Source organism: Pyrgilauda ruficollis, unplaced genomic scaffold (genome assembly GCF_017590135.1).
Source record: "Pyrgilauda ruficollis isolate IOZ18807 unplaced genomic scaffold, ASM1759013v1 scaffold96, whole genome shotgun sequence".
Lineage (NCBI taxonomy): Eukaryota > Metazoa > Chordata > Aves > Passeriformes > Passeridae > Pyrgilauda > Pyrgilauda ruficollis.
This window is the reverse complement of record NW_024531710.1, coordinates 1,884,184-1,896,655: the sequence shown is the minus strand read 5'-3', so window position 1 is coordinate 1,896,655 and position 12,472 is coordinate 1,884,184. Positions and strand designations below refer to the sequence as shown.

Sequence of the window (12,472 nt, the reverse complement as noted above, 5' to 3'; positions counted from 1 at the left end):
TATGTCTAAGTACTGGCACAGACCTGCTTTTAAACTACTCCAATCTTTCTGCACAAATGCAAAATGATATTATCCTTTACCACATTTTTTTCCATGCAAGATCCTATGCATAATTTCTTTCATCAAGAATTTAATTTTGAAAGTCAGAATATACAATAATCTCATAAAAGGCATTAACAAATATTAAACCTAGGAAAAGCATTTTTTTTATAATTGTGAGTTAGGTTTTTTTTGCATAAAAAAAGATAAGAGCTGTCCTCAAAATTAGCAACATTCCAAGACCATGATTATACACAGTACTCAGGTCATTGTGCCACATGAAACCTGAAGGCCTGAAAGATATTGGAAAACCTTTTGTCTGGACAGCATATTCAAATGCAATTTTAGCATTTTCAGAAATAATTCATTTTTCCACATGATCTAGATCATTCCTCAGAATAAACCAGATAAAAATTAAAACAAAAGATTTTCCAAAAAATCTTTTTAGGGAATAAACCCCAAACTTACAACTCTATTTATGCCTCAGAATTCCTCTTTCTGAACTTGAGCTACAAAAGCAATTGATTTTTCTCTGAGTTTATCTTTCTTTTCTATTCTGACACCTATGTGTCTTCCTTGCTCGTGCTCCATTCCACCATTTCACTACTTTTTCCTCCCAATAGTTATTTGTCTAGCCCTCTAACTGCTGAGGTTTTTTACTGACTTTTCTTTGGCTTCTGTCAGTCCATTAACATTTTCCTAGTTTCTAACTCAAAGTGAATATTCCAGCTGTTGTCTGAAAGCCGTACAATGAGGACTTATCCTTGTGCTTTCATGAATCAATGACTACTCTGTAAGGCTAAAAGCAGTTTTTCTCTTCCCATTGTTTTTACATTTCCTCCCATTCCATTTGTTCTTGCATTCAATTTTTTTCCCAGCAAACACCACAAGACAAATAATACCCTCCCACACCTTTCACTTTGAGATCTCACAAAGAATCCTCTTTCCCTTAGATGAGGAGGGAAAAAATGTACAAATAGGATAGAGTTATCTCATCCCAATATGTCTAGCATAGTCTGTGTTTCAGTTCAGCATGTTACCTAATATTCTCCTTTTACAACAAAACGCCTGCTCATAGTGGTCTGTGTAGAAGGGACTGGTAAAGTTCCAAACTGCTTTTTCCTGTCCCACACAGCTCCTTGGGCTGCTTTCACCACAACACCTGGCTGCTGCTGGGCAAGGGAGACTCGGAAGTGTAAAGGTCACTTTCCAAATGAATACTGGAAAAAAATCTTTCACTCGGAGTGCTATCATCATTTCAGAGAGGTCAAAACTAAGCCTAGTCAGAAGGAGCAACTTCTCCAATAGCAGGGTTTAACCCAAAAGCCCAGAGCTCCTTCCACATGTATTCTGGATTTGTATGCGCCGTGAAGTCCTGGACTTGACAGACAGAATCACAGAGCATCCAACAGACATTTCCTCTTTGACATAGCTAATTCAGCCCTAAATCGCCCAGAAAAGAGATGAGTTAAAACATTTATATCATGAAACACTAATAAACACTTCAGGCAATTCCACAATGAGAATTATGAAAACAGGTAAGAGCCAATAAAACTGATTAAAATAAAATAAAAATATTTAAAAAAAAATTTAAAAAAAGGAGGAAGTAAGAAAATATCAAGGCAAATGCACAACAGACAATTACTTTAAAACCCCATCCTACACCTACTTTTGAATTTTCTCCAAATGGACTATATCAAGCTCTACACAGACAGTGTTAAATCAATTTAATTACATAATCACATGGAAAATAACATTTAAAACCTTTCACTCCTCTTCTCAAGAGTGAAACCAAACTACTACCCAACACAACTTAGTAGTTTTCTCTTTTTGTTTATTAAAAAAAAAAAGCCTGGAATTCCCCTAACAGAAAAACACAAAATAACCCCAAGTTTTGCTCTGAAATGGAAAGCAGTTCCATTATATAGAAATGCTTGGCTAGATGAATAAAAAGCTCTACCCTTTGCACAAAAAGGGCTGCAAAAGCATCCTGTTTAAGTTGGTGTCCTAAAGAACAGCCCATCAATACATCCTCTGAGTAATTTGCATATTTAGGATGGGATGTAAGTTATCGCTATCTGAACTTTATTTTTTGAGTTAGCTTAGAAATTCTTTATGTCAGTTTTCTGCTTCCAGTGGAAGCACTCACCAAGTTCCTACTCTCTGCTTTCACATATAGAGTTTGCCATATCAATGTACAATTAGATACCTGCTGTGCCAGCCTTTGAGCAAGGAGAGGCTTTGGGATCCTTTTTGGTCTTGCTCTCGCATCAGTGAGGTTATCCAGTGCTGAGTATTGGTGCTAAGAACGAAGTCCATGCTATGGAATTAAACCCACTGATAAGATAGGTGCTAGAATGGATAATTTCAGCACGGTGACATGGGAACGAAAATAGGCATCTCTTTTCTGTTGCTTTTCTGTTGTGGGGTGTCACAGAATCAAAACTCCTATTGTATTGGAAGGACATGGTACATGGACAATGCCTAAGGACAGTGGGTTGGCCCACACCCACTGCCATCTCCTACACCTCCCCTAATGTTTGCTGCCCACACTGTCCAATACAGTGACCCTTTCCCACCTCTCCCAGCTCCTCCTCAGTGTCATTCCCCTGTTGCCCTCATTCACTACCCTTTCTCCCCTTTCTAAGAACATTTCCCAATTTGTCTCTCTCTCTCTCATCAACATGTGAGCCAGCCCCCTACACTGCAAGGCCAGGCAGTCTGCAAACACACTTTATTCTAGTTGGCCTCTGCTCGGTTCATGCAACACGACCAGTACAGCAGCCGCTAACTCGCGCTGCCGGGGGCACATGTGTCCTTTAGTCTGGCATGGAGGAACTCCAGTGGAACACTGTGATCTGGTGCTTGGAAAGGCAGTGTGTCCCACGTCAGTGCTCATGCACTTCCTCGGGCAGAGGAAAAGCTCCAGCATCAGCTGAGTATAACAGAAGTTGGGGGAGGCATAGGAGTGGGACAGTTTGGTATTTTATTTTGTCTGCAGTATTTTCAATGATGGGATTCTAACTGGTCCACCATCATTCACAAGCTTTCTGTCAGATGTATAACCATACACAACAGAGAACAAACTATTTTAATACCTGGAAATGCCAGGCCAAGAAATGTCCTTAGCTCTTCTTCCATGTAACAGGCATCTTAAGGAATTAAAACCAAAACCAATGTCATCCCTTCAATGCAGCAGTTAAATAAAACAATACAAATTAATATTATTGTTCATGTGCTGCTGGAAGAACGAATTTTAAAGTTCACAACTGAAGACAAAACAAAAAAACCCCAGTCATTTACTTTGGCCACAGTTTAGAAGCAATGCAACAGTCATGACCCAGCTAAACCAAAAGCAGCAAGGCAGTTGAAGCAACATGGACAACACTTTCTATTACATTGCACATTTCATGTAAGGGTGTCTTCCTTGAATTAAAAGCTGAAACGCTACTGTGAAAACAAGGAATCAACACTACGGGAAGGAAACGCAGAAGTACCATTCACAGCAGCAGCAGTTTGCAGGAAAGTAATTTGGGACATATAGATTGAGAATGCTGAGAGGAAACCCCTGCTCAGGATTTGAAAGAGAAGGTAGCCTGAAGAAACATTGCTGGGTCTTGCCTCCAGATTTCAAAGGACAAAGTATTAAGTGGAAAACTTTTATAAATACACTGGTACGATTAGTGAAAGAGAGAGTGATCACTTACACCAGGCCTTTCCAAAAGCACAAGTGTAGTCCTGGTGGCCTGGGCAAAAAGGAAGCTCCCTGACACAATACCCATCTATCCAGACTACTCTGCTTGCTGGTTATCCATTACTGGTAACTCTTGGGCAGAAACCCTGTGAGGACCTGTAGTGATGCTCTACAGAACCCCTCTGCCAGGACGCCTACACACCCAGCCCTTAGGGTTTATCTTATGATCCCATGCCCTACCACGGAATTATGGGGATGAAACTGTACCAGAGCTGGGCACTGGAGAAGAGATTAGGCTGTCAAGCACATGGAGCAGGAAGACAATTAGGCAAAACAATAGTGAAATAACAGGGAGGGCAGGTATCTGCCTGTCCATCTTTCCACACACTGATGTGGGACATTTGAATTTTCAAACCAAAGTTCGTTCCATTCCAGGCTGCTCTAACATGCCCCAGGATCCACAGCCATGCCTAAACTGAGGCAGGACAAATACAAAGCCTACAGCAATGAAAATAGCACAGACATGGGCTCTTCCTTTGAAGCAGGCCATTGAGAAGGATTTTCAGGTTTTGCAAAGACAGGAATGCTTAGATCTAAATAGAGAGAGAGTGCAGCATAGGTCAAAGCTCCTTCAGAAGAGCATTTGGTAGACATGTGTAACCCTGTCCTTCAGAGAGCTCAGGGTCAGACTTTTAATTCAATTCTAGATGTTCTCCTCTATCTGAAAGTAATGGTTTTTACAGCATGAGAAATCAGGCTGTGCTGCACAATAGTTTGACATAGGAACATGACATGGGAGAAGGACATAGGACAATACAGGACAGGAAACAAAGGACAGCCATTGGATCCCAGCGGAGCAGCGGGGCACAGCTCATGCATGCCAGAAGCAATTAGTGCCATGGGAAATGGGCCAGCCTGCCACAGCCAGCAAGCATCCCTGCTCAACAGCTACAGGGCATCTGCACTGCAGCTTGACACAGTGCCAACCATGGGGCACCTCCAAACACAATGTCACTCCATATTTTGGGATACTGGAAGAGAGAACAAAAAAATACCACCTAGCAAATGCCCAGCAATTTCTCACAGTAGTGAGTCATCATTTCTGTATCTTAACTGTGAAGTGACCAGATGCTTAACTCCCTTTAAGTTACAGTTCAGTAAGAAGTTAAGAAGGTTTTAACCCTATATTTAAAAAAAAGCATGAATCTAGTATTTTCATAAACATGCTCGACTTTTGTGAGCAAGAACCCACGTGACAAAACAAGTCAAGTTAATCGGTGTCTTGCTAAGCCTTAGAAGATACTTCACACCATTCTGAAAGCTGCCCATGACTAAACAGTGCTCAGACACCATGTACAAACACGGTAAGGGATTTTAAATAGAACACTGTAACAAATTTGCTAGTTTCTTTTATGTGTTAATTAGCTACGTCATTTGAAGACCACATATATTTTTATTACAATATATCTCAATTCTGCTGATCTTTAGCATTTGGATCAGAAGAGATCTTGGCTAACACATAATTTTCTCTGAAGTCACTGCCCTCAAAATCACTGTCCTATTTACATTTTTACTGAACAAAATTCAAAAGTAAACAATGTGTCACTTCCAAAGTACTTAAGACTTAACATGTGCTGGGGTGAAAACCACAAGTCTGGTATGAACTGTACTGCCTGAGAACAGTTTCACTAACATGCTATTTCAACAGAGCATAAGAAAGCTGCAGTAGCCATTAGAAAGAAAAATTGGTCAGGAGAGAAAATCTTTACTTCATGCAATTAGAATGATACTAGGACATTAACATGACCTTTCTTTTGGCTGGCAATAGCTGTACATGGCCATTAAGTATAGGAAAAGTTTACTGTAGATAAACATTATGAAAGCTTGATTAAAAGCAGCTGCATTAAAATTGTTTTGAACAGCACATAAGATTTTATAACTTTGCAATTTTTTTTTTTTAATTTGGTGGTTTCAGATTTTTTCTTTTTTTTTTTTTTTTTTTTAACAAAACTTCCGTGTCATCTGTTGTTCCCTGTTTCTCTAGGGAGTTGTTAAGCAGAGCTGCTACAAGTACAAAAAAGCGTAAGAGGCAGAGTGGGGTAAGGGGAAACCTGTGTGAAGGAGCATTTAAACATTCTTAGCTTTCCTTTGCTACCAAATAAAATGTCTTAACTTGATAACAAATGACCACTAGTGTTGATTCAATACAGAAAACTACCATTTCAACTGATTCTTAGACTCCCATGACAATGCTGAAAGTTCATTTTGCTCAATTTCCCTAGTTTCTTCTGAGAAGAAGAAATATATTCTGACAGATAGCTGTAGATTTTTTTTGCCTTAAACTAAGCAAGTCACACATTTTGGTTCCCAAGCAGATTTTTCTTGATTTTATGAATTATTTTTCTTAATTACTGCACAGTACCTTGCAGGTTTAAATTTAATTAGTTTCAAAGCAGACTGAGATAGACACTGGTCCTAACCAAAGCCAAGAGAAATAACATTTCAGCTACCTCTTAATAATACTTACTATATAATGGTTTAATTGAACTCCCAATTTTGATTTTTTTTTTTTTTTTATTTTGTCAACTGCTTTATCAGCCTTAAATTCAGGTGCAGAGATTCAATACCCAAAACATCTTTCAGAACCCACTCTCAGGTCCTGGCACAGGTGTAATGCATAGCACAGCAAGCATTGCCATGCGAGGTGCATTTACTTGAATCAGAACCGTCTGTGCTGCTCACAAGCAGTGGAGAGAAATGGAATCAGACTGATTTAGTCATTTAAGGGCACACATTCTGTCAACTGGCCAGGAAACCCCCACTGAGCTCATTTGATGCTCGAGTAGGAGACATGAACAAAGATACTAGCATACCTGTTTTGAAAGGTGCCTTTTGGTCCCACAAAACACAACTTTTTCTGGAGGAAAACTTGTTTGCTGCAGTTTTAGAAGGGGAACTTTCACTGATTCTTCCACTAGGGAGTGGAAAAGAATCTAATTCTTTTCACAAATGAAAAGTTCTCTGGGTGCAGAGTCAGGAACATAGGCCAAACCACGTGGGGACTGCTTGAGAAGTCTCCTTTAGGCCTTTAGTCACCCTTCTGGAGCCCAACGGATTCCCTTCGTCAGCCCTGTTACCTGGTGGGACTGGGAATCCCACATTCCCATCAGCACCATTTGGAGTGGTAAGAGTTTTATCACTCAGGGTGTTGCTTCCAAGCTACATTTTGTGCAAGTGACAACAGAAGGAGAAGGAAATGTTACATCCACCACAGCCTCAGAACAGTATTTATCTACCACCTGCAGATAAATAACACCTTGCAGGTAAGAAGTACCTTGTCAGCAGCCTCCCCCTTAACCGTACTGTATATAGGGTATCTGTTAGAATAGAAGGTGTCTCCCCAATAATCACCACTCAAACAAAAAGCATCAGGCCACTTCAGCTATGTGCAATGGATCACTTACCGCAGATACACAGAGCAGCTCCTGAACAGCTACCAGCAATCCCCAGAATTTGGCCCTCTGATTTTTCAGCAGGTTTTCTAAGAAGCTCTAACGCTCACAAAAACACTAATAGGGACAGGTCAGTCCTCTTCCTTGCTGAAATTCACCTCCTTGACTGCTGATCTGTGTCTCCCAAAATAACACAGTTCTGTCAGAATCTTTCAAAGTTCCTGCAGATTATGCAGTTTACTAAAGATCAGGCACCCCTTTTATATGAGCAGTAACAACAGCAACAAAGGGAGAGACAGACGCTTCAGATCACAGCAGGCAGTAAGTATTTTAATTCATTTCAATTACAGAAATTGCTTGAAGATGAGGCACACAAAATGCTATTGCAGGTTTTGTCATGAAGACCCTGTCCCAAAAGGCATTGGAAGTAACGTCTCAGACTTGCAGGCAGCATTGCCGTTTTTGTCACATTCAGGTATTGTTGTGCTTTTATTTTGGTTTAAGTTGACAGAATAAATTTTTATTGCCCTCTTCTGTTAATAAGAGTTTTCCAGCAGCAGATAGTTTCAGTGGTGTGAAACCCTGCTTGGTCTACCTTTAAAACTATTCATAAATTACTTGCACAGATAGTTCTAAAGACACATAGACTTGGTATGACATCCGGTGGTGAAAAAGCCTCTATTTCCCCACAGGACTTTTTGGCCCATGTAACTGTTACTTATCATGTAACTGAACTTACCAAAAATGAAACCCCATATGAAAACTCCATTAAGTTTTACTTTACTCAGTGGAGCCAAAGCCATTAAACAGAATAAATGTTCATCATCAATGGGGAAAAAAAAATTTCTCAGTTCCATTTCTAACAGTCCATAGCCTGTTGATTATCAAAACAAACAGAATGAACATCTGGAATTCTTCCAGTGACTTTTAAAAGAAATAAACAGTCAGTGCTCCTTGAAATAAAAAAAATCTGAGTGGAAGTACAGTTTGGGGTGAGGAGAACGAGGCAAGAAATCTGCATCAAAAGACAGTAAGAAAGGAACCCACAAACTCCTGCAAACATACTCCCTCGTTTGACAATTTAGAAAGGTGTACTAGCACATTTATTTTCTTTCTGCTCTCTAGAGATTTTGTTCAGAGGTCTTTCCCTTCCACATACTGTTACTGAAGATCACTGCTGTTTCTCAAGTGATTGAAACCCCCCCTCCCGTGTCACATCTGCCCCAAACCATACTTTCCAAGGTAGAATATACGCTTTGAACTTAACGTTTTCTGCCTCCTCAGCCCTTACGATGCAAAAAGCAAACTTTTCATTTTCATGAAAACTGCATCATTTTTTTCCACAGTATTTTATGAAAAGCGAAAGCTGGCAGACTTTCCTTATGAACATATGGATCTCACTGATAAGGCTATCTCAAGCGCTTAGTCTGTACTATGGTATGCAGTCTGTGCCACCTCAGGTGCACTCCACCCATGTTTGGCAGGCTCTAAGAACTCTTCCACTAAAAACAGCAACTTTGATATGTGCCAATGTTCAAAACCCTTGGTGCGACTCTACAATTATTAATCAGCATATCCAACAAACTGCCTATCCTCTGAAGTGCATTCAATCCCTACAAAAAAGACACTGAAGGGCAGGGACCTACTACACCAGGTTAAAAATAAACATCTGCAGGTGCTTTTCCCCACCACTAAAAAAAAAATTTAAAAAGCTTTTCAAGAGCTTTTCAAATCCTCATCAGAGCCCACAAATCATTCTACACATAATACAAAAACACTTCCATAGTTACTAATGGGCCCTAGATAACTCACAGAATAAAAAATGCATACCCGAAACCTAACTCCTCTTTCAAGGCTTCTTTCCTTCAGTGCTGTAATGGACCGTGGAAGAGTGTCTACCTCTGGAGGCAGCCCTGAACTGTCACGAGGAACCAGGCACCAAGCTCCTCCTGTGCAGAAGGCCAAGTCCTTCACCACAGCTGCCAGAGGTGCTGCAGCTTCTCTCTCGCTCCCTCTCTGCGAGGGAGGTTGCTCAGCACACAGGGAGTGAGCATTTGTCACTACCCTGGTGTCGATGGCTCTCAGCTAAGAAGGGGTGAGACCTCTGGTAGCCACAAGACACACAAGGACCATTTCCGTATTTTAGCTCAAATGCCTTAAGCACACACCATTGTATGTGACTAAATGGCCTCAGCTTTCAAAGCAAAACAAGGGGACGACACCCACTGGCTCTGAGCATTGAGACCCAGGAAATCACTTCTGGAATGGAGCTGCTACAGTTAACTACGAAAAGAAACTACAGGAAGGAAACAAGTGGCTTTTGCTCCAGAGAGCAGAGGCTTCTGAAGGACAGAAGTGGTTCAACTTCACTGTGTGCAACTGAGACATCTCTGTGTGCAGAAAATATAGCTGTCCCTCCTGAAAGCAGCACTACCCAGGTTCCCCCAACAGCAGTCTTAAAAATTCTATACTGCAGCAAAAACTGAGGTCCTTGCAGCTTCACATACATGACTATTTTTACCTCTCCATCAGCAACACCAGAAAACACTCCTCAAGAAAATCATAAATTGTCTTAATTGCTCTAGAAAGCCCAAAACTAGAGATCTAAATAATTTTGTACAGTTTGTTCTGCTAACTGATCAGTCATTTCATAACCATGGTTCCATTTACAATTGCACTACAGTCTCAGTATAGACTCTGCATTAATAACTTTTCGAGATCATATATTCTCCTGTACATTATACTTTTTCCAACGTTATGCATGTCAAATGGAATAGTTCTATGAATTCAGTCCTTAGGACCAAAAAACCCCAAAAACTCTAAATGTAGGTCAGTATTTGCGTAACAGCACAACCTTGGGCCACAAGTCACAAGTCTGTTAACCAGTTAGCCACAGGTCTGTCAACTCCTGACCCCTGGCATGACACACCCTGTTTGGTAATTGATCTGCCCCCACCAACTGGCTTTGAATCTACTGCAACTACACAGCCGCCTGCTTTATGTCATTCCAGACGTCCTACAGAGGCCGGCAGAATTTCTTCCTGGCAGAACAACCAAACTTCAGGAAAGGATTTGGAATCTCTAATTTGTTTATTTGCTCATAGGAGTACAAATCCAGGCATAGACACACACTGTGCAGGGGACACTGCATATTTAAGTACTGGCTCACAACTTTATTTAAGTTACAATTGGCAATTGGCTCCTGCGCCAGACTCAGAAAAGCCATTCTTCCTGCCTTGATCCAGGTGCAGATGCAGGGAAACAGAGCACTCTAGATGACAGAGCAGCATTACCTATTCCCAACTTTTCATCATCATGAGCTTTGAGTCATTCACATTTCAAAATCAGACTTTGCTTGTTGCAACTTCTGAGGATTTAACTTTATATGCTACAGGTTTTAAAGGCCCAGCATGAACTAAGACAAGATTAAAGGCTCAGCACCAAGACCAAAACTCCATCCCTATGTTGTTTTCTCTTGAATTACATGGCTAGGACTAAACCAAAAGCATTTCCTGTCCTTTGCTAGGTGAATGAGAGGCTCTAAGCTAAAAATTAGAAAGGCTTTTCCACACTTCAAAACAGTAAATCTAATTAAATTCAAATTTAATACCAACACATTACAGCATATTTTATGTATATAGAATAAAAAGACTTAAAAGATAACTGAATTACCCAAGAGCTTCTTTTTTACCAAATATTTGTTATATTAAGACAATTCACATGCACACAAGATACTTCAAACAATTATATTTAACAAAGCATTGTATGTAGCTCACAAGGTTCATCCTTGGGAAAAACATTTCAGGAAATACTGATGTGACACCATTTTTCTTAGGTTTTCTGTTGAGCGGATACATCCCACCCTAAAAAGGCTGTGACTGAGCACAGTTCCAAGTAGAACAGGAAAATGTCACACCTCTGAGATGGATGGCCACAAGTTGTAGCAAAATGCTATAAAAAGCTAATGCTCTGTGATAGTCTCTGCACCTACCCCTCAAAAATAACAGCGAACTACACCAGCAATGACGCTGTGAGGAGACTCTTGAGCAGGCTCTGGCACAAGGAGCTGCAGGCAGAACCCAGATCCACGCTTAGGCTTCTGGATCACCCATGCTTCTGATACGGGGTACACTGTGTACAGGGCATGGCCACAGATCCCTGTGCACACACCAGCCCCAGACCCACAGCCAGGTCAGCCATTCCCTCTTCTCAGACAGCCAAAGCCCATTCTCCACTGCATCAGGGTTTCCCAAGGCTTCTCCTTAATCCACCCTTCCCTCAGCAAAGTTACCCTGACAAGGACCATAACTTCTTGTCCATGTGAAACCTTCATGTTCTCAACTCATCAAGAGCTCTGCTTCAGGACCAAACTTACACCCCTGAGCCTCAGTAACACATCTGGTCACTCCAGCAGGGGTACAGGTCTGGCCATCCCCCACAAGCCTCCGACCCTTTGTGCCCCAGCTGGATATAGTTTGCTGTAATATCACTTCATCAGGCTCATGATCACTTATAGGTAATGGTTCCCTGCCAGCCCTGCCCAGTAACAAAGTGCACCTGACCCTCTTTAACTCCTCTCACTGAAATTTACATGCTGAAAATTATGTATTACCTACCATCTGAGCACTAAAGTTGTTAAAGTTTGAAGTTTATGTGAAGACAGAGCAGACGTGAGCAATACAGAATGTCAGCCAGTTACAGTGATCATATAGAAATGAGAGAGGGAAAAGAAATGCCTCCGGGTTTTTTGATTCTCAGCTGAACATTGTTAAATATATTCCCTGCACATCCAAATTCCTTGATTTAAATACAAATATAGATAGGAACAATACCTCTTATTAAAAGAAAGGAGCAAGCGAAAGTGAGACAGCACAGACCAGAGGTGAGTGCACCAACAGCAGAGCTGCTGGGGTCGGCAGTGGCTGGGCTTACCTCGCTGCTGAGGGTGCGGGACACCGCTTCGAACTGTGGAGACCTCGCTCCTGAGGGGCAAGCACGGTCTGTCGGGCCCATCAACCCCTCTCGGACCAAAAGGCGAGCCGGCGCCACGGCTCCGCAGCCCCAAAGCGGCCCTCCCGCCACCTGCGCCCCACTCACCCCCAGCGGGCCGTGGCTGCGGGGCTCGGAGGGCACACACCCGGCCCCGGGCCGCCAGCCCCGGCCCGCTCCCTCCCGCTGCCCTGAGGCGCCGCCGCTGCCCGCCCTCGGGGGTTCCGCAGCTGCGGCCGAGTGGCCTCGCCTCAGGCCCCGGGCTCGGGCTGGGGGAAACACAGACACACACCCGTCC

The 12,472-nt window shown here is 41.9% G+C and overlaps 1 protein-coding gene across 12 annotated transcripts in view; it reads right to left on the bottom strand.

Moving 5' to 3' along the window:
- The window catches only part of HERC1 (HECT and RLD domain containing E3 ubiquitin protein ligase family member 1), a 130,641-nt gene extending 118,191 nt beyond the window's left edge, over positions 1-12,450 (bottom strand). For 9 of the 12 annotated variants that reach the window (XM_041489759.1, XM_041489761.1, XM_041489757.1 and 6 more), the window contains exon 1: positions 12,118-12,445. The gene's annotated coding sequence lies outside the window, so the exon portion shown is untranslated. Of the gene's footprint in view, positions 1-12,117 lie in introns of all 12 variants that reach the window. The other 3 variants (XM_041489770.1, XM_041489769.1, XM_041489771.1) reach the window with 2 other exon arrangements.
- Positions 12,451-12,472: the final 22 nt, after the last annotated feature.